This window comes from Apis mellifera, linkage group LG6 (genome assembly GCF_003254395.2).
Source record: "Apis mellifera strain DH4 linkage group LG6, Amel_HAv3.1, whole genome shotgun sequence".
Lineage (NCBI taxonomy): Eukaryota > Metazoa > Arthropoda > Insecta > Hymenoptera > Apidae > Apis > Apis mellifera.
The window spans coordinates 6,986,679-7,010,208 of record NC_037643.1 but is presented as its reverse complement, the minus strand read 5'-3'; the positions used below and the strand labels follow the sequence as shown (position 1 = coordinate 7,010,208).

At 32.5% G+C, this 23,530-nt stretch overlaps 1 protein-coding gene and 2 long non-coding RNA genes across 7 annotated transcripts in view; 2 read left to right on the top strand and 1 right to left on the bottom strand.

Moving 5' to 3' along the window:
• The first annotated feature begins 2,014 nt into the window (after positions 1–2,014).
• Positions 2,015–7,809, top strand: LOC102655033. 4 transcript variants are annotated; one of them, XR_001703605.2, is made up of 6 exons: positions 2,015–2,131; positions 2,318–2,438; positions 4,472–4,656; positions 4,946–5,132; positions 5,944–6,293; positions 6,369–7,809. It is a non-coding gene; the product is annotated as an uncharacterized LOC102655033 (long non-coding RNA). The 4 variants fall into 4 exon arrangements; XR_003304933.1 differs by lacking the exons at positions 2,015–2,131; positions 2,318–2,438 and adding an exon at positions 2,779–4,265 and having other exon boundaries at positions 5,944–6,031; positions 6,109–6,293; XR_409878.3 differs by lacking the exons at positions 2,015–2,131; positions 2,318–2,438 and adding an exon at positions 2,780–4,265 and having other exon boundaries at positions 4,478–4,656; positions 6,369–7,808.
• A 1,064-nt stretch (positions 7,810–8,873) lies between these two features.
• Positions 8,874–9,963, bottom strand: LOC107964649. The gene is made up of 3 exons (XR_001703532.2): positions 9,828–9,963; positions 9,081–9,518; positions 8,874–8,976 (listed from the first exon to the last, which is right to left on the bottom strand). It is a non-coding gene; the product is annotated as an uncharacterized LOC107964649 (long non-coding RNA).
• The window catches only part of LOC100577936, a 117,246-nt gene continuing 102,893 nt past the window's right edge, over positions 9,178–23,530 (top strand). Inside the window, exon 1 of one of the 2 annotated variants that reach the window (XR_001703528.2) lies at positions 9,178–13,169. The gene's annotated coding sequence lies outside the window, so the exon portion shown is untranslated. The remainder of the gene's footprint in view (positions 13,170–23,530) is intronic. The other variant, XM_006564093.3, reaches the window with a different exon arrangement.

Sequence of the window (23,530 nt, the reverse complement as noted above, 5' to 3'; positions counted from 1 at the left end):
CCACGTTCCGGTCAAAATAAACATTTTATTACTATTTACTTTCCATAATAAATTAACCAAGAAACGCTTCTCTTTCTTTCTCTCTCTTCCTCTCTCTTTCTCTCTCTCTCTCTTTCTTACATCCAATGTTTATAACCTGTTACTGTTTATTTCTTTATTGATAATCAATTTAACGACCTAACTAAAAGATTTTATAAAAGGAAATAGTGAACTGGAAAGACTTATACGTTCTTTAAGATCAATAAAATTGATTCTTTCAAACATTGAAGAAATGTGACACTTGAATGATGATCGTATTCAATGGAAACATCCTTGAATTGTTTAAAAGCTAGGTTATATATAGGAGACAATTCGTTCACGGTATAATTAATGCAAACATCCTAACAGGAAAAATCTTTAATCGTTACATATTAAGCGTGAAAAGATTGATATTAAACAAATTAAACAAATTAAACGTTTGTATACATTGTGCAATTAATGTGCATCTGTAGAAAATTTATGTACATAATAGTATGTAGTATAAAACAATATTGTAATCATATCTTCTTTCTTTATATTAGGAGTTAACGAATAAGTAAAGTTTACTTTTGACCAAGTATGCGAGATAAGCGTCATTATTTATTATATTGTTCAAGTGACTATTGAGCTAAATGATTATCTTATTCCATATATTAATTATTATCTACATTTCACGTTTAAAATATAATATTTTTACAGAGTTATATCATACAATATATAATTCAATAATTTGAATTAAAATATTTCTTTTCAAAGTGTATAGTGTAATCTAATTTTTCTTTACTTATTTTTATCTTTTTGAATTGTATAATTTCAATGATGAAAAACTGCAATCAATTGGTATTATTTCATAACTAGCTATCTAAAATAAATATTTAATACCATTGTTTTTGTATTTGTAAAATAATTTGATACGAATCCAATGAATAATTGGATCATGGAATGTATCCGTGATATAGATATAAATATAATATAATCATCATTTAAATATTTTATTTTGGAATATAAATCTGCCACGAGATGAGAAGAAATAAATGAAAAATATGCATCGGAGAAGATGTTATCTTCAAAAGAGATTTTTTAAGGAGAATAGCTTTGACTCATTGTGAAAATCCGCACTAATGGACAGGACTAGACTAATAATCCGTCACTAAGCCAGGTAACATGTTATTAAGTGGGCGGCCACGCAGCTCGAGGATTTTCTACACCGATGACACCGCCATTGAAACGAAATGCAATCAAAAGATTCGCATAAATCTGCCAAAATATTACTTTCTCGCGTTCTCTATCAACATCAATGGATTAATTATTAAAATTAATACTTGAATTATTATTATCGTTATTTACGTATAAATTATCGAGACCTTCATGCTTATAAATTATATTCGATGATAATTGATCGTAATTCAAAATAAATGAGCGAAGATTTAATCAATTTTATAAACGAAATAATCGAATCTGTCTATTTATAAAAAATATTTTCATTATCAGTTATGATAAATAATTAGAGATACGATTTTCAATATCTCTCTCGTCGTCGAGATTTTATTTATTTTTCCATGATTTAGAAATTAATTTCGTGATTTTATGACGTTAATTTAAATCCATGTGCACGAACGTTTTATGGAAATCTCATTATACGTGGTAAAAAGATCGATTTATGAATATTTAAGTTTAGAATATTTAACGCTGTATGATACTAATAATCGGTTTCTTCACCACGTATACGGTATAAAGTTGTATATACTACGTATATACAAGATCGCTACGACACAAAATTTCTAACCTCACCCGGAATGGAACACACAACGAGTGAAAGATAAAAGCTCTCTTCTCTGGAAAATTTCGTAACATACGAGGAATTCACGTCTCATAGCAAACGGTACTTCACACGGAACGGCAAAACGGAATTCGTCGTCACAGACGGATAGGAAAGCGCAAAATGTCCCGGCTACATTGCCGTATCTATTTTCATCCTACATGTTTTAGATGCTCCACTATTGAATCCGACAGGCGAAACGAGTTGTGCATCGACTTGATGGCAGAAGAACAGACCGACAGAACATACGAATCGAAAGGACTGATGTTACATGGTGTTGTTGGACAACGTGAGGTATTTGCTATGTTTTCTATTTTTCTTTTTTTTTTTTCTACAAAGTCTTGTTAAATTTTCAACTTTCTCTTGATAAACTTTTTATAGAGCAGATTAGTTTATTTTGTTTCATTTGTTTCTTTTATTGTTATTGTGAATCTGTTATAATATATAGATTTAATTAAAGAATAATTTAATCTTTTTCAGAATCAAAATTTTTAAAGGAGAAATAATTATTTTTAATTAATTATTGATAATGAAAAAGTGTTTTCTTGTGATATTGTTTATTGCTTAATTATTTAATAAATAATTAAGTACTATATTGCATGTAAGTAATATTAAATGATGAAAGAGTTAATACTTTAAAATATATGTAAAATTTACACGAAATTAATTGTTAATGAGAATGTTTCATATCACGATAAAAATAAGAAGATAAGTTTTCAAGAAATAATTCAACAAAAAATTAAATTAGACAATTATATAGATTATATAGGTTATATAGGTTATATAGGTTAAACAGATTAAATAGATTATATAGGTTAAGTATAATGAGAATACAATTTATAATAAATTTCAAAATTCTTTAAAATATACTTTGCTTAAATTATTATGCATTATTATTAAAAAATTTTATTAAAAATAGGCTATTAAGATAATTTTATTCAGAATTGAAAGAAAGAAGAATGTAGTTGAATGATTTACTATAATAAATCGAGACAAGAAAATTATAGAGAAAATTTCTGCACCTACCGTACAATCTAATAGACAGGTTATGTTGCAAAGATTTTATCTTGAATTATGTGTTTCTACTTTATTGATTTCATTGCTAACCAATGGTCATAATTAATTTGATATATGATCTCCATAAATGTAAAAACTTAACCAATCAAACATTAAAAATTGTCTCCGATAAATTTCTTCTTAAATAGCAAGCATTTCATTCAAAATCAAACTCAATCGATGAATCATTCGCTATTATCGATCAATCATATTTTATACGCACAATTTTAAAATTAATTCAATAAATGAACCAAAACACAAAAACCTAACTTTAGTCAAGCCTAAATTTAAAAATTATCTGCAACAAATTTCCACTAAATTTCAAACAGCAAGCACTTCGATCAAATCACACCCACAAAACCACACGAAATCACATCAATCAATGAAATATCAACAAATATCGACAAATTATTCAATATTACTGATCAATCATATTTTGTATCGCACAATTCCAAAGTTTTATTTAATCTAATAAATGAATCAACTTCATAAATGTAAAAATCTAACCTTAAAAATGATAGAAATTTTTCCAAAAGTTAATCATTTTCGAACAGCAAATCACATTCAAATATCGTTTTATCGACAAACTATCGATGTTAAACTCGGATCACTTCTCATCCATCAGTCATTAATGTTAACTATTCACTATAAATATTTCTTCCGAAAAAAATCAAAATTATCGTAAAAAGAACGGTATCAAGATAACTCGAACGAGGGTGCTCGAATGTCGTATAAAATAATTTACAGTTCGTCTATGCAAAATACAACCACCAGCAAAGTGTGTGAATGCACGTCGATACGCGGCGTCTTGCTTGACCAACGATGCAAGACGAGTCGATAGGCTTATCGATTAGTCGACGCGGTCCATCGCGAGACGTCAGTATCGAACAGCGGCGATTCCTGTCCGATATCTAGTCGATATCTAGTCGATTTCTAACCAATTCATGGTAGTTGAATGATTCAGGGGAACGTTGACTGTGAGCTCGCCCCTGGCGCCGTGGCCTGTTTAATTTTAGGGTATTACGCGTGCAGGCGGCAGCCTGGTCGAGGCTAAAGGGTACCTCTGCCTCGGTATTTGCCAAGATATTATCGTGAAAAAGGGAAAGGAGAGAAGCAGTGGGTAACGAGGAGGGCGTGTCCGTTGGTTCGAGACGAGCCTCTAGGATGCATCCGACACTGTTTCGCGAATTAGCCCCGTCTCGAATCATCGTGGCCCATCGGGGAAATCGTCGTGACTTGGGGTTGCTAGGCAATACGTCGAATGGGTATCCTGTTCTTTGGAATTGTGCGAATCGGTTCAATGCCTTTGCCAATGATGGTTCTCTGAACCAGTGTTTCTCAACTTGTGGATCGTGATTCTTAAAAAGATCAGGTGAACAGATTTGGAAAGATTATTATTTGTATAGAATATTTAAAAGTATGAAAATATAATGAATGGAAGAAATTTGTGAAAATAGTAAAATATTTTGAGATTCGAGATATTCAATATTTAGTTTAAAATTGTTTTAAATATACATTGAAATATGTTTGATAATATTTTTAGGTTAAATTTATTACTTTCGTATAATATTTTATAAGTTACAGCATAAATTGAGGCACAAGTTAAATAGAAATGTAAAATACATGCGGTGATAAAATACAGAAATAGGTTTTGTAAATAGAAGAGAAATTTTTAACGGAATACGTGCATAAAATATGCAAGGTGACAGAGAAAGTGCAGCCATCCTGATGAAAAATCAACTTCAAATAAAAAAAGAACAAAAGTGAGAACTTGTAAATTTTACATTTTTTTTTAAATCTTCATAAAAAGTTTATTACATATTTACTCACTAATTTTTTCTCTTATTGTTTATTTTTATGAATATTATTAAATTGTAATTTGTAAACATTAGTAAATACTTTAATGCAACCAATAAATAAATATAAATAATTTTATATTGAAAATTTTTCTAAAATAAAAAATAAATATTTACTTTCGTATTAATTTTTACTTATTTTTACATAAACGATATTATATTTTAATAATAAAAAAAAAATAATTTTACGTTTCAGATTTCTTCAAATTAAAAAAAAAACAAATGTAAAAGTAGTTTGCATATATACTACAACTAAAACAAAACAGAAATCATACCTGAGTTCGAGGCGCTGATTTTTTATCTACGGATGAAATCATATAATACGATTATGATATTTGCATATATTTCTTTCCTGCTGCAAGCAAGAATTGATATTCTTCAATGTAAATGAAACTTCTATTTGAATTGATCATTTCTGATTTTAATTCGTGATTTCAAGAGAAAGAAGAAGCTAATATCTTTTTTTGCAAAAATCCATATATAATAATATTGATTATGATTGCATATCTACATTTTTTAAATACAATTAATAATTTTTTTATCTAAACTTTAAATGATAGTAACTACAAAGTTTTTCAACAATTTAAATAATAAATAATTTTAAGATTGATTTATAATCAATCTATTTATTATTAAAACTTTATTTATTCTTAGAATTATTTTAGATTTCTATTTATTGAATAAAATATTAATTTAGAAAATGTAAAATTGCAATCATAATATGGCATAAATATTTTAAATTACATGCATGGTTACACTATTTAAATGTTATATATTCTATCCAATTAAAATTAACATTAAAAATTAATTTTTTTTCAAATTTTTTGTTTTTATATAACATTTAAATAGATATTATTATAGATCAATTTTAATATTAAATTAGATATAGAGAATTAAAAAAAAGTTAATAGAAATTCGATTATCAAAGAATTTTATCAGTTTTGAAAGTAAAGTGATGAAATTAAATTTTTACTATCTTAATTTATGAATTAATGCCATTTATCTAACATTCACAAATTAATGTTTATAATGTTAAACAATTTAATGTTAAATTATTATAATGTTAAACAAGCAACTTTATCAATAGACAATTGTATTTGATACAGATATAAATCTAATCAGATAATCGTTATAAATAATATTTGTAAAAAGATCCTAAAGATACAATATCTTAATATACAAAAATCTTTTCAGCATTTCCATAGATCAATCTCTTGAAGTAGAAAGAACGAGCGGCCTGTAAGGAATATCTACAGAAATGATTATTGGCAAATAACCGGAGGTATAATTATATCAGTATATATATCAGAGGATGTACTATGAAACGTTGCACCGCTGAAAGTTCGGTATATTTAACAGTGGCCGCACGTCTGAGATATAACTTTGATATCGGAGTTGCGTGCAGAATCACCGAATTATATCGACTTGCAGCGATCGAAGTGTGAAGCGTGCCGACGATCGTGTGTTGAATATATAATCGACTTTTTGTAAGCCTTGAGAAACGAGTATCCATTCCTTTAAAAATTCAACAAATTTATTCAATTGTAAGTTATAAAAAGGATAAAATATTGTTAAGTTTTTGTATTTTAATCATTAATGATTTGTTTTTATTTTTGTAGATATTTATTCCATCTATTCGTTTAGAAATTTATAGAAAATTTGAATTAAATGAAAATTAGATACATATGGCATATGAATGTATGCTGAATATATATTGCAAATATAAAACAAGTTTAACAAAAAAAGAAAGAAATAAAAAATTAGAATAATGATATCATTTATTTACAAATTGCATGGATAGTTAATGTATTATTTCTCAACATCTATAGCTTGTTGTATGTTTGTATATTGATGATATTCAAGATATTATTCAAGGAAACATTAACAGTTCATCACATTAGCCATCACACGTTTAATAAAAATAGAAAAATTCCATTATGAAGAATCAGATTATCATTGAAAATATAAAAATGAATTGTCTGGAATAAAAAAAATTGCATCTTCAGAATTTAAATAATTAATCTTTAAACATAGAATATGTTTTAAATCTAAAAATGATTCATATTTCAAAAATTTATAACACTTTTATAGTTTCCCAAAACTTTTTGAAAACATGCTTTATATTTTAAATATAAATCAAATAATTTAACTTGTTCATTTTTAAACAAATCAAACGTACACATAGTTTAAACATGTTTAAAAATTAACGAGTTGAAATACAGTCAAACTTGACAAGGTATCCTTTATCCTAATCATAAATTTTACAAAATTAGTCATGCTTATACGTTCAGTAATGGTCCATTGATAAAAATCTGATACAAATGCAAGTGTAATTACGTAAGAAGAATGATCTGCTATCTTTTTGTTACTATGAACAGTTGTTAAATTTAACAAAAATCATAATCTGCCTCTATAAATCCGGTCGGCTTAGTTCTTAAGAATTTTATCTTGAAAGAGTGAACGAATGGAAGGAACTACACGTTTTAATCGAACTCTAAGTCTGATGTAAGTACTAGCTAAAAGTCTCTCGTTCTTTGCTTTATATCGGTGTTAAATCTTTCTTGAGATAACACTGTTCTACCAGTTTCTACGTTCCTTCTCGAGAAGAAAATTTACAAGTGGCAAGTAAATTCTAGGATGGATGTTTCCTTAAAACATGCTTAAACTATTCTTAGAACAAGAGCACGGATAATTGAAGCGGATGCAATCGCGAGAACTGAAATGCCGAAACGAGTCTTAAACGAGTTCGAAAGATAAAGACTCCATAATGCTTGGCAAGATGAATCGTACCATATATGAAGTGTGAAACCTCGAACGTTCGTCACATTTTATGGCTCATTTTGTTACTCTTTATTATTCATTGACATGTATCCTTGTTGACTTTTAAATATTCAAGACTAGTTATTTTACTAGAGATATGTAACAGAAAGATATAAATGTCTCATCAAATATACTACAAATAAATATGACTTTTTTTTAATGATTGACCTTTCACTAGAGATAGAATGTTACAAATTTTAGGATTTTGAAATCTTTCATAAAGTTTTTCAAGTTCTTTGAAATTTTTTGCTATTTTTGTAATTAAAAGTAAAAAAATATCAAATTTATATAAATAATGCATGAAGATATTGCGATGAAGTTATTCAAATGAATTTATAAAAAGATTTTAAAGATTTTAACGATTTTCCAAAGTTTCGAAACTTTATAAGGTACTGAAGGAATTTTAAATTCAATAAATCTTTACTTTTTACTAATTTCTGTATTATATATAAAAATATATATAATATTTTGTTTTTTAAATAGAATAATATTCCATAACATAATGAAATTCTGTAATTTGAAACTCATGCATAACATATAAATTAATATAATTTATAAATTTAAAATATAAATTGTTTCTATTTACAAATTCTATTTTTATTATACTCAAGAAAGAATTGTATTCTCTTGATTTAATTTATCACATAAAATACACACCTACAAGAGAGAAATCTGAACTGAAAGATTATTTTTAAGAGATTAAAATGGATATACAATATTTCTTGTAGATAAAAATCCCGAGATCTAAATTAAGCTTCTTCCTTTTAATAATTTTCAAACATAATTGTACATGCGGGCTTAAAGCCACACTTTTAAATCTGACATATGTTTTTAAAACGTTTTCGCGAAACGAAAATAATATTCTGAAAAAACCAAGACGGTGTTAATATCTGCGGAATTAAAAGGAATCCGGTAATTCGCGTGACTCTGCGTTAAAATTTTTTTCCTGCTATTTTTAGAGCGGCGCCCTGTGTAGTGCGACCAGTATCTCCGCGCCTGGTGCATCGAACCTCGCAATCGGTTCCAAGATTGAGATAAGCAGCTTGCGAAGAAATAAGTAGTTTAAGCCTGTTCGCGTGGCCGGAGATTGGTCTGACGTCGTCATGGAACCGAGAAGTGGGGATGTTTTATGCATGGACCCCGCGTTATGCATCATTCCAGGTGCATCTCGAACAGAACCCGTCGAACTCTGGCTCCGTGCAAAGAACATGTTGTTACGCTCGATCGATGAAGTGTGTTTTCCAATAGTAAAATATTGATCGCATCCAATTGAAGAGGTGGCCGCAAAATCATCATGATTTGTCAAATACTTTCAATTTTCGATTCGTAAATGCGTATCAAATGATAAATCGTGTAATTACTTCGATGAAGTGTTAAATACAAAGATATATTTATCCCGGATGATTCCTGAAAATATAGAAAAAAATTAGTTGATAGTGTTGTGCAAAAATTTTGAAATAAAAATTCGTGATTGAATGATAAATAAACATATTATCTTGAAATTCGCATACAATAGCCTTGTAAAGATTACAGGGACAGCAGGTTGAAGAGCAAGTTCATTCACGACTGAATCGAAGCGCACAAGCAACTTTTCTAAAATACAGGAATTGGTTGCGTGACGGTCGATCTTCGGCAACGGGGATGTTGGATAGAAGCATGTTGGTGGGGAAACGTTTCAGGGAGAGTGGGGGCGTGCGTTACGCAGGATTTAGGGTTCTACGTGGTGGTGAGGAGCCACGACAGCACGGTACTCGTGCCGTGGTGGAGAAGCAACCGACAGCAGCACCAGCGTACACGGTTTCGCCGTTGCGGAGAAGCCTCGCTGCTCTCGGACAGAGCAGTCTGCAGCGATCATCGGCCCTCACGGTGTTCCGTATGGCCATGCGTCGTTCCAACTTTTCTGACACTACGTCAAAATTTATCATCGACCCTGCGCAAAATTCCATCGCCTGCAACATAACCGAGGACACTTTGAAACCGAGATTCGAAGTATATCATCGAAAGAATATCGGAGAACGGGATTCCGCTTCCAGGCTAGAGATCGTCGTTCGACGATTAAGAGACATTTTTATCGGAAAGTCGATCGCTTTTGATATACGCGGTGATGAGAAGATAGAAAGAGATACGATTAATGAAATCGTAACGAACTCTGCGTTATTCATTGATGCTTGCTTGAAGAAATTCTTCAACGAGAGAAACATAACCTTATTCAATAGCGACAAACTTTCGCGAAAGTGGCGTATAAAAAACAAACTTACCATCGTTCTCGATTGGAATATCGAGAAAATTTTTTCCGATAATATCGTTTTATCCAAAAAGTGTCAACGCAAAGAGGACGATATTGGTGAAATTATAAACGGTTTCAAGTTCTCGAACGGTGTTGTTAAACCGAAGCGAGATATTCTTAATAACGAAGTCGCACATTTCATCGAAAGAAAAAGCAAAGATACCGTATTTATCGAAAACATTGAACACATCGTAGCTATTGACGTTCTCTTCATTGTTTATATTAGCGGCTTCATAGCGACCGGCGTACACATTGCAACCGCATACGCACCCCGAACTTGCCACGTTTCGCATGCGGGAGGACCAACTCGCACGTACGGTCCACCTATCGCTCCACAACTCGACGATCGAGTCAGTGTTACTCTTGATTTCCACGCGAGCGCCGGTCCCGGCTTACCGGGGACGATACCAACGTTCTACTTTATTCATTTTCGACGATTCTCGGCATTTCTGTCGTTTCGCGTTCGGACCTTTCGAGCCGACTATCGAGAAGTCGATCGAAGTGAATTTTCCTTAAAATCGATGCGATACGAGTTGCCAACTTTACAGTGGAACGTTCGCGTCGTGTGAAGGAACATTGAGAAAATGTTTAGTGTCATAAATTTATGGAGTTTTTTTTTCTATAATTATATATTCATGTCGGAAAAATATTCTGAAAAATTTCGAAAACGTCTATTGTAATTGTTAAAATTTATTCGGTAAATATATTAAAAATAATAATCTTTAGATCGAATCACATGTAAATAGACGATAAAAATTGAACGTTACACGAAGTGTTGAGTTTTCAAAGTGAATCAAGTGAATTTGGTGACACGGTTATTCGTCAAAGAAAAATAAATTTTTTATAAATGACATTTTAGAAGAACTTTGTCGTTGAACTAGATTAAAGTGTTCGCTTCTTATTAAACCACAAATCATCTAACGACATATACACGAGATAAACCGTTATCTAAGTATGTGTACTGCGATTTGTATCGATTCGATAAATGTAATTCTTTCGTTATTTTCATGTCTGAGAAGAAATTAAATTATCCGTGAGTTTTATACTTCTTTACGTTTCTTATCAAAGATATATGTCGTTTCAAACAATTATCTATGTTGTTTTCCATGAGAAGTATCGAACGCGTCCGTGAATTGAAATCAGTGTTCGTTTCATATGCATTTCGTTTCGTGTTAATGCGATGTAGTTTGGTGCGAAAATCATGAAATGAAAAAAACATTTGGAATGGTTACGTAGATAATCAACGATCGTCATTATGCATTGAATCTATGAATAGTGATTTCTCATAGAAGAAAGTGAAAATATTACGAGTGGCGCCAATATTAATTTCTTTTGATATATGGTGCAGTGTCGATACCGTCGTAATTATTCATAGCAATCTTAGCGAGGAATCGATATATACGTTGCATAACAATCAGAAATTACCACTCTTAATATAAATACATGCGTAACGTTGGAATTGTCTGAATTTGAACACATGATATGTAATATATCCGTCGAAGAATAATAAAAGAATAATAAACAAGAAAAATCAATTGATAAATTCTGGAATTTATCGAAAGGCGGGCATTGGATTGGATGGATTGGAAAAAAAAGAAAAACACAACTGATTTTACAAGAAGATTCAAGGAACTTCTCGAGATGGATCAAAATATAAACTAAAGCTTCGAATCGATGGATGACAAACATTCTACGTAATCTCTTCGTACCGGCCATCATCCCCTCGCACACCGTCCAAATGATTCGTCCCAGTCGTCGTCTTAGACGCGTAGAATAATCGTTATTATCAGGAACGGTCGACAGCGACGAGATAACGCTGGTCGAGAAACCAACCGAGCAGATCAGATTGCGATCGATCTCGAGAAACGAAAATTATAGGAGATCCGAGGCACCTTCTGCCGGTAATTCTATTATCGCTGGGAGGCAAATTTCGAGCCGTATAGGATCGGAAGGAAGTAACGTATAGTCCTCGTCGTTAGCATCTTGGAACGTCATATATCTTGGCAGTAATGCGCACAAATTATGCGTCTCGTGCCTCCACGGAGCAACGGCCACTAAGAAGCGAGCAACAGTTGCACGTTTACACTTACGGATAATCCGGCATCCATCGATTCCTTTGCCTTTCTTGCTTCCCGTTTATTCTTTCTACGCTTTTTTCGGCCATGTTTCGCCGCGTTGTTCATTGCTGAAATTCATACGCTCTGTTTCGATATTAACGCCTCTGTGGAACACGAGATACACATTCTTCATCTACGTGACGTGTTGTGTCTTGATGCCGTCCTTGCAGCCAAACAAAAGGTGCACGCACATGTGATTGGTGTTCCTAACATTTTCGTTATTCGAGGAAGCCTGTTTCGTGATCGTCGTTATTTGGCAAGTTCGCACGCCATAGTGACAACGAAATTAGAAAGTGGATTATCAATTTTTATTTATGAATGGAAACGTTTTTTGCATAAAAAGTAACCAATTTGATTATTTATCGAAGTTTTTTACAATTAGCATGTAATGATATTTTAATTTAAAAAAAAAAGACAATTGAGATATTAGGAGAAAGTGAAAACATACGATCGAAACGTTTTTGGAAAAATTAAAAGATCGAGAAGTTAGTGAGAATTTCGAATGCAGTAACGACTCTGTTTAAAAACTTTGAATTTAAAATTGTGCAATGTGTATAAGGTTATTTATTCTAAATTGAAGAGATCATAACATTGTAAAGTGAAACATTCAGATAGAAATGAGATTATTTTAAGTGGCGAGTATCGAAGGAATTCTTGTGACACTGTCGCACAGCTGTTAGTGAAAATAGGAAACAGAATATACCGTTATGTAGTATTCTAGCAAGCAATCATTCGTTTACCTGGATCTCGAAAGTGAACAGGCACGTGTGGAAAGTGCAATTATTTCGGATTTCGAAGATTACAAATGCGCACATCAGTTTGACCCTGAATATTGTTAAAATATTACGAAATCGACTACGTCCAAACAGTATCAGTATCAAATATTCGCATATCTCTCTAATTGCACCAATTATATTTTTCACACGATATTTCTCACGATAACAATTGAATCGAGATAAAATGAAATATGTATAAATAAAACGTGGATGATCACTAGTGAAATTGTTCAATGAAGAATTGTTAAAGAGGAGGATAATTTCGATTTATCTTTTTAAAATTAAAAAATTATCTTTTTAAAAAATTATCATCGCCGAGAAAAAAAACGTCCACGTGCATATCAGGATAACATCTGTGCCTTTGAGTGATGACATTTATCACGAATGGTATCTACAGAATTTTATGCGACATTCGGTTTGGTGAGTACATTTAAAATATATTTTCAAATGCGTCTTAAAATATTTTCTTCGAATTTGGAAAATATATACGGAGATTTTTTTTTTATCGTTCATGACAATGTTAATGTTTCGAATTGAATTACAAATATGGATCAATAGAGATACATAATGTTCCAATATTAAAAAAAATTATATTTTAAATTAGAATTATATTTTACTGATTTGCATAAATATGCAAATTCTCGTATATAAACGTTAAATCGTACAAAATGAAATTAATCGAATATTATTAAAATTATAATTTATTTATTTATTATAAATTAAACGTATAATTTACGAGAATATTTGCATTAAAGTTTATTCAATGATTTTAATTAAAACATTTCATTAAATATCTTATTTTTAAATATTCATGAACATATAAAGTGCACAAATATTCAAATTCATTTCTTTGTTTTTTTAATAATACTCTGTATATTTTTACATTTTTTTTACATCGATATTATTACATTTAAATACATTTTTCTTATCGAAAATTGAGCAATCATTTAAATTAATGCAATTCGCGTCAAAAATAAAATAAATTGTAAAAACAAAAGATCGATTATATATCGAAATTTCAATATCGAAACATTTTAATTCGAAATTTTATTATTGAAATTAATTATCATTTCACGATTAATTGCAAATTATGTCTTAAAAAGGCATAAAAAAATAAAAATAAAAAATAAAAAGAATTTCATAATATAAAAATATTTAACAAAAATTTTCCACATACGAATACATGCATCGGTTCGTTGATTCTATTCAAATTTCGGCGAATCTGTTCCTGTATTATTTCACCGTATAATTTCATAACGAATTTCGTGGAACGTAATTGTAAGAATTTTTATACCTAGAAACATATTATAATGTACTATAATTAGAACACAATGTACTTTTAACCATTATTTCGTCGCGACTCTGACTCAGCAGTTAGACTTCCTGTTGGCGCCAATGAAACTTTCAATGATTTATTATCAACTGAAAAATAAAAATTTTTATTATTAAATTTTTAATTGGATACTTTTTTTCAGTACCGAAACAGCGATGAAATTTTTTTACAAGATTTTAATGTATTTTTCGTAAAAAATACATTAAAATAAAATAATATATTTGAAATAATTTCAAAATTCATCCATCATAATTCAATTTTTTACACAAATTCAGATCAATCAATAAAATATTTTTCTCGAACGAGGAATACGTTCAATTTGTTACGGCAAAGAAAAGTTTTTTTTTTTTTTTTTTTTTTTTTCGGAATAAATTCTCCGTCGGAATTTCATGTTTTCTATGATTATTTATCAAGATAAGTACCCTTTTACGAAACACAAATATTCACGTGATTCTTTGTTGATTAACCATTACTCTACTTACGATACCGCCGCGCAATGAAATTACCATGAATTAACATATACGATAAGAATGACGTTGGCAGTCTACTTCGAACATATCCAAAAGCTATTCAATCGTTATTATTGCGAAATTGTAACGATCGGGTGGGATTTATTTCGATTTAAATTTATACGCCGACAAATTAAATATTTGTCCCAAGATATGTATATATATGTATATATAGGAAGAAAAATTTTCGAAGTAAACAATTATTCAACAAATATTTTGACAAAAATGAAAATAATCCCGAAACGATGTTTTTTAGAACACATTAATTTTATTACTCATCACGATAAGACTAACCGTTCGTAAAATGATTTTAATTGATCGAGATAATATTTACATACATTCTCGCAACATTCTCGTTTGAACTGAAAATTCAATTTACTAAAACGAAATAATTATAATATAATTTCTATGCCAACTTTCAAATTAACAACAACAATTTTTTACCGTTCAACATTTTAACACCTTATTAACTTCGTAGTTCAATATAGATTTAATAATTCGCACGGTGGTCATCTGAAATCTTCGTTCATAACACCTAACCTAATCACGCGTCGCGTTACTGCGATATTTTCGATAATTCTTCGTAACTCGACGATATCTTTAGATGCATTTCATCTCGAATTCAAAGAATCTAAAAACTAAAAATCTATAAATTTAAAACCATTACGTATGTAATTAGTTTTTTATTCTTTCTTTCGTCTGTACTATAATTATTCGTTCGATCAAAAGTTTCGAATCACACTCGAAGATACATTCGAATCTATAACTAACCTAAAAATCTATAAATTTACCATTACATATGTAATTAATTATTAAATTAATAATCGATCATTCTTTCTTTCGTCTGTATTATAATTATTCGTTCGATCAAAAGTTTCGAATCACACTCGAAGATACATTCGAATCTATAACTAACCTAAAAATCTATAAATTTACCATTACATATGTAATTAATTATTAAATTAATAATCGATCATTCTTTCTTTCGTCTGTATTATAATTATTCGTTCGATCAAAAGTTTCGAATCACACTCGAAGATACATTCTCTACAATCTCTAACTAACCTAAAAATCTATAAATTTACCATTACATATGTAATTAATTATTAAATTAATAATCGATCATTCGGTATTCTTTCTTTCGCCTGTATCATAATTATTCGTTCGATCAAAAGTTTCGAATCACACTCGAAGATACATTCGAATCTATAACTAACCTAAAAATCTATAAATTTACCATTACATATGTAATTAATTATTAAATTAATAATCGATCATTCGGTATTCTTTCTTTCGCCTGTATCATAATTATTCGTTCGATCAAAAGTTTCGAATCACACTCGAAGATACATTCGAATCTATAACTAACCTAAAAATCTATAAATTTACCATTACATATGTAATTAATTATTAAATTAATAATCGATCATTCGGTATTCTTTCTTTCGCCTGTATCATAATTATTCGATCAAAAGTTTCGAATTCAAAGATACATTCGAATCTTCGTAATCTCCGAAACTTGGGGAAAACTTGCGGAGGAAGGAAACACGTGCGAGGCTACGTTCGCGCGCGTTTTTCGGGATAATGATCGTTCTTTAATATCGGAAGAAGGAAGAATAAATTGAGGCGCGAGGAGGAACGGGGGGAGTATCGTAAATGGGGAGATAGAAGGAGCGAGAGTGTAAATCGTAGTCTTACCGTTTCACCGAGGCACGCCCCGTTAACTCGTGGGTTAAACATTAAACCACGCCCATTTTTGGGGTGAGCAGCCAGATTTTTGTCTCTCCTTTTACCGGGATCCGTCTCCCTCCCTTTTCCTCTCGCCTCGTCCACGCGACAGAGACGGAGAACAGAGGTACGTGCACGACCTCTCCTCTCCCGATTTTCGATCGGGTTAAGCAAACAGCGACTGGTTCTCACCTTTATCGCGATAATAGGTGTAATTTCGGCGATGTGAGACGTGGTACCACGACGTGCAACGTGTTCAGATTGCAGACGCGTCGTTGGTTGATTGCATGGCGCGGCTTCTTCGCGCGACCGCGATTTATTACGGAAACTCGTCCCACTGCTCCTCGATCGACACAGGCTCCGTTCGCTGCTCCCCTTGCCGAATTTGCTTTGTGATTGGAAGGAGCAATTTTTTTCGCTTCGTGCACGCCTTTTTTTCTTCGCTTGATGGACTGGGGGTACCGAATAAAAATAAAAAGGAAACGGACGGTGTAATTTAGGAGGTGTAGTAATTATCGGAATAAAAATAAATAAATAAATAAATAAATAAAAAAAACGTCTTATTAATATAGGATTCGTGAATTAACTGTTGTCGAACGGTTGGTTGGTTTGACGTTTGGTATTAAAAAATTGAAAGATTGGAATATTTTGGAAGGATGTAGAGTAAAATAAACACCTTATTACCATAGATTTATAAATCAACCCTTATCGGATTTCGACGGTTTTTAATTGTCGTTTAAAATTTAAATTCGTAATATAAAAAGAAAAAAAAAAGAAGAAGAAAAAATTTCATCTCTACATAGCTATAAAATTTCATATCGTGTTAATTTATTGAAATTTATGAAAAACTGTGAAAGATGTAACTAACTGAGTTTATTTGTTGAAGTATCCGTTTAATTTAACATATTCTGATCGATGTCAACACGTCAACGGCCATCACACTCGGTAGAAAGTCAAATGAATATTAAAATATTTTATGGCTCTTATTGTTAATTCGATTTCGATAGTGATTCTTAATGAATTGCCAAATGATCCTCCGCCGATGTTCTCTCCAAGGTTTCGCTTATTTTTCATTCACATTTTTTTACCCAAGAAAGCTTGTAATCTCGGATATCAAATCTATGTTACACGATTTTAATGTTTTTTAAACGACAGTTCCAAAACGCTTTACCAACTTTCCACGCGTCGACGCATAATTTGACTTTCTGAGATTGACGTCACTTAACAAATTGAAAAAATTCTGTAATTCTTCCCCTATACACATATATACACATATATATATATTATTATCGTGGCGACGAGCAGTCGCGAAAGTTGTCCGAGATTTAGCTTAATTAATCGATTATGTCCAGAGCAAATTGGTGCCGTCTCTTATTAATCCACGGGTCCGTAATTTTATTAGAAACTTTATAGATATACAAGGGGCCTGTTACCTGAACGAGAGCCACTCGGTTCACCCTACACGGGTATATCCACCTCGACGTGCTTTCGTCGTTTTGCTCGTTCGATGTTTGCGCCGCGATCCTTGCCAGAGACAAGCGTGTATACGCGCGAGTACCCGGGGGTTCAATGAAGTGCACATCCGACAAGCGCGCGTCTAGACGTTGAGGTTCGGTGAGTAATGCTAATGTGGAAAACGCGATAATCGATGGGTTTATGCTCGAAAAAAAAAAAAAAAAAAAGAAAACTTTTTTCGACGTTGAAGTGGTTTGAAATAAAGAAACGGCGTGTCCCTGAAAATAGCGTATGGAATTTTTATACGGCGCATGTTCAACTCGAGAAACGTAAATTTCATTTTCGCTTCGATCGATATCGTATTTTAACTTTCCATGCGTTTGTATTAGTATGTCATTATTCTTTCCGTTGTCCAGTAAAATTGTTTCTCAATTAATCGAAGAATAATTATTATCAATGTTTTTCTTCGACCACGAAAGAATTAATTTGATGAAAAGAATTGCATAATTATCGATTATAAATATTGGTCGCAAATATTTATACACCTTGATTCGTAAAAATGATTTTGTGACGGAAATTCATATTATATTACATATATATATATAATCCGTTTCGAACCTTGAACGCACGATTTTTGTAAATATTACGTAAAATGCTTCATCGTTTTAATGCATATTTATATATAAACGTTTATATTTCTCCTTTGCGCGGGCGCGTCTCTTCAAATTTGCTATTTAAATGGGAAACCGAATTGGGCTTGACGATTAACACGCGCATCATTGGCCGTCGTTTACTGGACACTAAATGTCGTGCCGCGTGTTTGCCTAACGATCGTTCATTTAACGGTTGGTTATCCACTTATTCTTAGTAACTAGTTCCGGTCACGGAACTAGATATCTCTCCGCTCTCCCGGATTCCTTTTATTTTTAAAAAAGTTCAAAGCCACGAATGACTGTAGGAAACCGTAGGCTTAGTAAGTTCTAAAACTTCCAAAGCTTCGTATGGTTTACTTTCGTGGCCGTTTGAAGTGGCGCTCATCAACCAGACGCGGCGCAACGGTATACAACGATGCTGCGCCGACGTTTTGGCAGATTCCATCTCAAAGAGTAAGATTTAATCATCGTTGAAAAGAAATTTTTCCTCGTAATCGAAATAACAACGAATATATAACGAGATTTTGTCGTGATTGTGTGTTGAAATCTTTTTGCGAGAGGAAATATATATAACCTCTCAACATACAACGTTGAGAGGTTAGGTTCTACTCGTGTGCCTATTCGATAGTTATTCTTCAATATATCGAAGAATTTTGGAATAATTTCGCTAATAGGAGATCGTGGTTTGTATAATTGCTTCCATTTTTGATACCTAAGTTATATTTCCCGTCAATTTCTTCTTTAAATATCATCTAATATCTAATAAGTTTGCAGTAAATAGAAATACAAATTCGCGTACGTTTCAATGTTTTCCCTATCTTTAATCTAATTTAAATTATTCTCAAATATTTCAAGATCATCATTATCGAACAAAATTTGAAGGAACAATTTCCTACATTACCTTTATCCCTCCCACCGGATACGTGACTCCTCACCCATAAACGTTCCTAACCTCTCTCCCGTGCCCGTTAATCGATATTTAAAACTCCTCTCAAATTAAACCCCCCTGCCGAAATATTCGATTCACAACATTGAATTACAACAATCGATCCACGACGTCATCAAAGGAAGCAAGCTATAACGGAGGAGAAAGAGAGAAGAAGGGAAAAAGAAAGAAGCGAAATAATCGATCGTCGCGCGAAATGAAGCCCGGGCGGGCGTTAAGTCACGCACGGTGATTCGGTTATAGTTGAACGAACTATACAGTCGAAATTGGCTCCGACTGTAAGGGAAATCACCGTTTACACCCACTTCCGCCAGCGTGGATACAACGACGAACGGCACCCTCCGGACTACTGTCCATCTAATTTCGAATGATCTAAGCGCGCCGGTTGTTTAGGAACGACGCGCGTCTGGCAACTATACACATAGTAGCGGTATATAGAGAAGTGTGAGAGAAAGAAAGAGAGAGAGAGAGAGAGAGAGACTGTCGAGGGGTGGGGGTAACTGTGAATGAAGCTAACCACGCGCACTCTGAATGAAGGCGAAGCCACACTCGGTGGATCTCTCGGTGTATTTCCGTTCGTGTTTATACAGGAATATGCGCCCGAGGAGCCCGGGACATTTGAAACGTAGCAGAACCTCTTCAGCCCTAGGGAATCGTCCAAGGGTGCAACGGATATTCATTCGAGGTTACGGCCGCGCGAGGAAAAATCGGAACGAGAAACCCGTTCACTGTCGTTCTTTTGAATATTGGTTATTATTGAACGAATTTGTGCGAATTTTTTTTTTGTTACATTCCCAGAGAGTATTAAGATCCTTAAATGTATTAATAATTAAGTGAAAAATTGAGGTAATTGTGCAATAATTTTTTACGAGAGAAATAAAAAGAGGAAAAAGTTTTTGAAAGCGGGGATTTTGATTCGTAAAAGTTTGGAGAATTACAACGTGTGTTTTTTTATTTGTAACAAAATGGAAAGTCTCGACAGAAGATGATAACTCGTCAAAAAATTGATTCTTACTATAATCCTATATACGGAGATATCTCAGTTTTTCTTTTTTTTTTTTTTATTGAGGGATAGAAATTGTTGTATTAACATTGTGTCGCGCGATATCTCTCGTCAAATAGATACGGAAGGATTATTACTCGACATTGTTTCGTTTGTCGCGGCTCGTTTGAAAAAAAATCTGAGTTACGATTAATTAGTGTCTCTGGTTTCGCGACACACGCGCTTTGTATATACGTAGATAAATCGAATGATTAATGTCCTTTATCTAGGTTTAAGTCGTTGGATTCGATAATTTAAATTGTATGAAAACTTATGTTAAGGCACGGTCATGAATCTTTTTTACGCAACAATTATATATCGTGCTATTTTAATACGTATAAGGTATGGAGAAGAGAATTTCAAATAATGCTATTCTCTTATGCTACTTTGAATACACTGGGAATAATTTCTTCTGTCGAATTTTATAATCGATAGTATCGTTTATTATTCATTGAAATTTTACGATCGTGATTTGCGATTCACGTAGCGACAATTTTAGTATCCACTTATAATTTGACGTTAATTCATTGCCACTTGGAGAGATCGCGAAATATGTTTTACTTTCAAGAACGGCTAGAAATAAGTGTTCGGTAAACTGTTGCTGCATATGAAATCACAAGTGATCGTAAAATTTGAATTGCATAACAGTAGAGAGCACTATTCGTATAAACTCTTTGTCTAATATACCTTATATATCGAGGAAATTCAAATCTTTTTTTTTTCCTTCTTTCTATTTCTTATAAAACTCGCACAATTATTAATTCTCGTTTGTGAAAAACATTTTTCAAGAAGGTTATTTTTCCAAGTGTCGATCAATATTTTAAGATAAATAAAAATATTCGCAAAGATTTATTTTATCTGCTTGATAACAGGGTTTAGAAAAAAAAACTTTTAATGAGAAAAGACACGAACAACTTGAAATTCATTCTAACGATAACGCCATTCTTATCGAAGAGCAATACAAAAGATTGGAATTTAGAAGAAACGAGAGACAATGGATGCACTGATACAACCGATATCGTAACTATTCAATTTTCCTTTCGCGTTATATATATATGTATATATTCTTATGCTTTATTTGACAGCAATACGAAAACATTGGTATTTATTGAAATTTTCACGTGAGATAAGAGGCATCGTTTGTACAGGGATGCTCGACACACCTGCGTTACTGTAAAACGATCGCTCGTTTAAATCTACATAGGCGCCATACGGTGCAAAGAACCAATAGAGGGGTCGTCTTATCTGAGGAATGTTCGATAAAGAGTTGGCCGATAATGTTTCTCGGTATTCTGCTATTTTTGCCGTAAGGTAAAAAGTTCGAGCTTTATCGAATCGGTCGTAACGGTGTTTCCATTTGTAACCCTATCGTTTATCGGCGAATTCGTGAATCAAAAGCACCCTATCGATCTTTTCGAGATATCGTGCGATTTTCGTTTGTCTCAATATAACTACATTGATCATCGATAGGCTGTAATTCTGGATAATCATTTGTTTTTTCACCTCGAATGATGAAACATCGTCTAATATTTAATAATATCTCGATTCGATTTTCATCTTCTTTCCCTATCGCAAAAATCGATTGTACGAGACATCGCGTGCATCGATATCTCGATGATGCAGTTAACAATATGGCGTCGTGTAGTTCGGAAGTAAAGAATCTTTTCGCGATCGACAATTTTGAAGAAAGAAATTCAATTATTCGTGATATAAAGTTTTTTATTGAAATTTTTGGTGCATTTGTTGTAGTTTATCAAGAAATAACAAGATTCAATGTAAATAAAAAGAAATAAGAAAAAATAATACTATGTACTTTGAATATAACCTCAAACAAATAGGTACGTTTTCTTTAGCTTTAGTTTTATAGTGTTATAATCATAGATTGGATTTATGCTCATTTTCTTTTGTATCGATTTAAATTGAAGCAAACGATTCAAAATTATTTCCAATACATCGTAATAAAATGATCGATATCTCTCGTGTAAATTCCCGTAGATCTAACCAATCGATATGTTTACACGTAACAACTAGCCCCTTCATAAAACGAATCAAATTATCATCTCGTAATACGAATAAATCGATTCGCTTATATCCCTCCGCGTCGAGAGCGACAGTTAATTAAGAAACGAAACAGACTCGCGCGTCCGCGAACTGATAATCGCGTTAAGGGGAACGCGTGTGTAACACGCGTGGTCTCGTCCCATTTCCGTGTAGACAGAATAAAAGAAACAGTGGAACAGGAACGATTAATATCGCTCGGATTCGCCATATTATCGACAAACTTCACGTTGGTGCATCGATGTTACTATACCAGTTCCGTCTACCGTTATATACCGTGTCCACGACGGACCAATAGTAATTTTCGTTCGACGCGAAGACGCGTTTCGATTGGTCGAATACAATTAACGAGATAAATTAACCTGGTGAAGTAGCTGTCCCTCGATCTCGCCACGGATTTTTCCGACGATTCGAGCCGGTAAATCGTCTTTGCGACGCAGAGATAATTGCACGCGTCGGTAAGTCGATCACATTTACCGATCGACTGAAATTGTAGAACGTCGGAATTAATTAGTTATGGGCCGGTGATGCGCGGAACCGGCATGACGGTTTGTCTCTCGTGCATACGGTTAAGCGTCGCGAAATTCCCTCCGTTTGGTCGCGCCTGTTTATCGGCCTTAACGTTTTAAGCCGACAGCCGTGAGTTTTACGCGCCACGGACTAAAACCTCTCTCCCCCCGAACTGCGTATATTCGCGATACACGCGCGAGACCGTATCCCTTTTTATTCGCCGACGAGGCCTACGTTTCAAGGAATACCGTCGTGCGTCGTAACACGTGGGAATTTCGGTCATGATCATCCTAAATCTATTTATTGCTGCCTATAAAGATTATTCGTGTTTCGGTGGTGTGATCGTGAATAAGTGGACGAATGATTTATAAGTTCGTTCTTAATGTCGTGTATGGATAGATTATGGGTACTTTACGCTGCGACGTTTGCCATTTGGCAATGCAAAGTATTTGGGTTTCTTCGATTTTATCTGTAGAAACGTAATACACTCGAACGAAGTCCTTACATTTTCACTTTGTTTTTTTCAATTTTTTAAATATAGTTAATT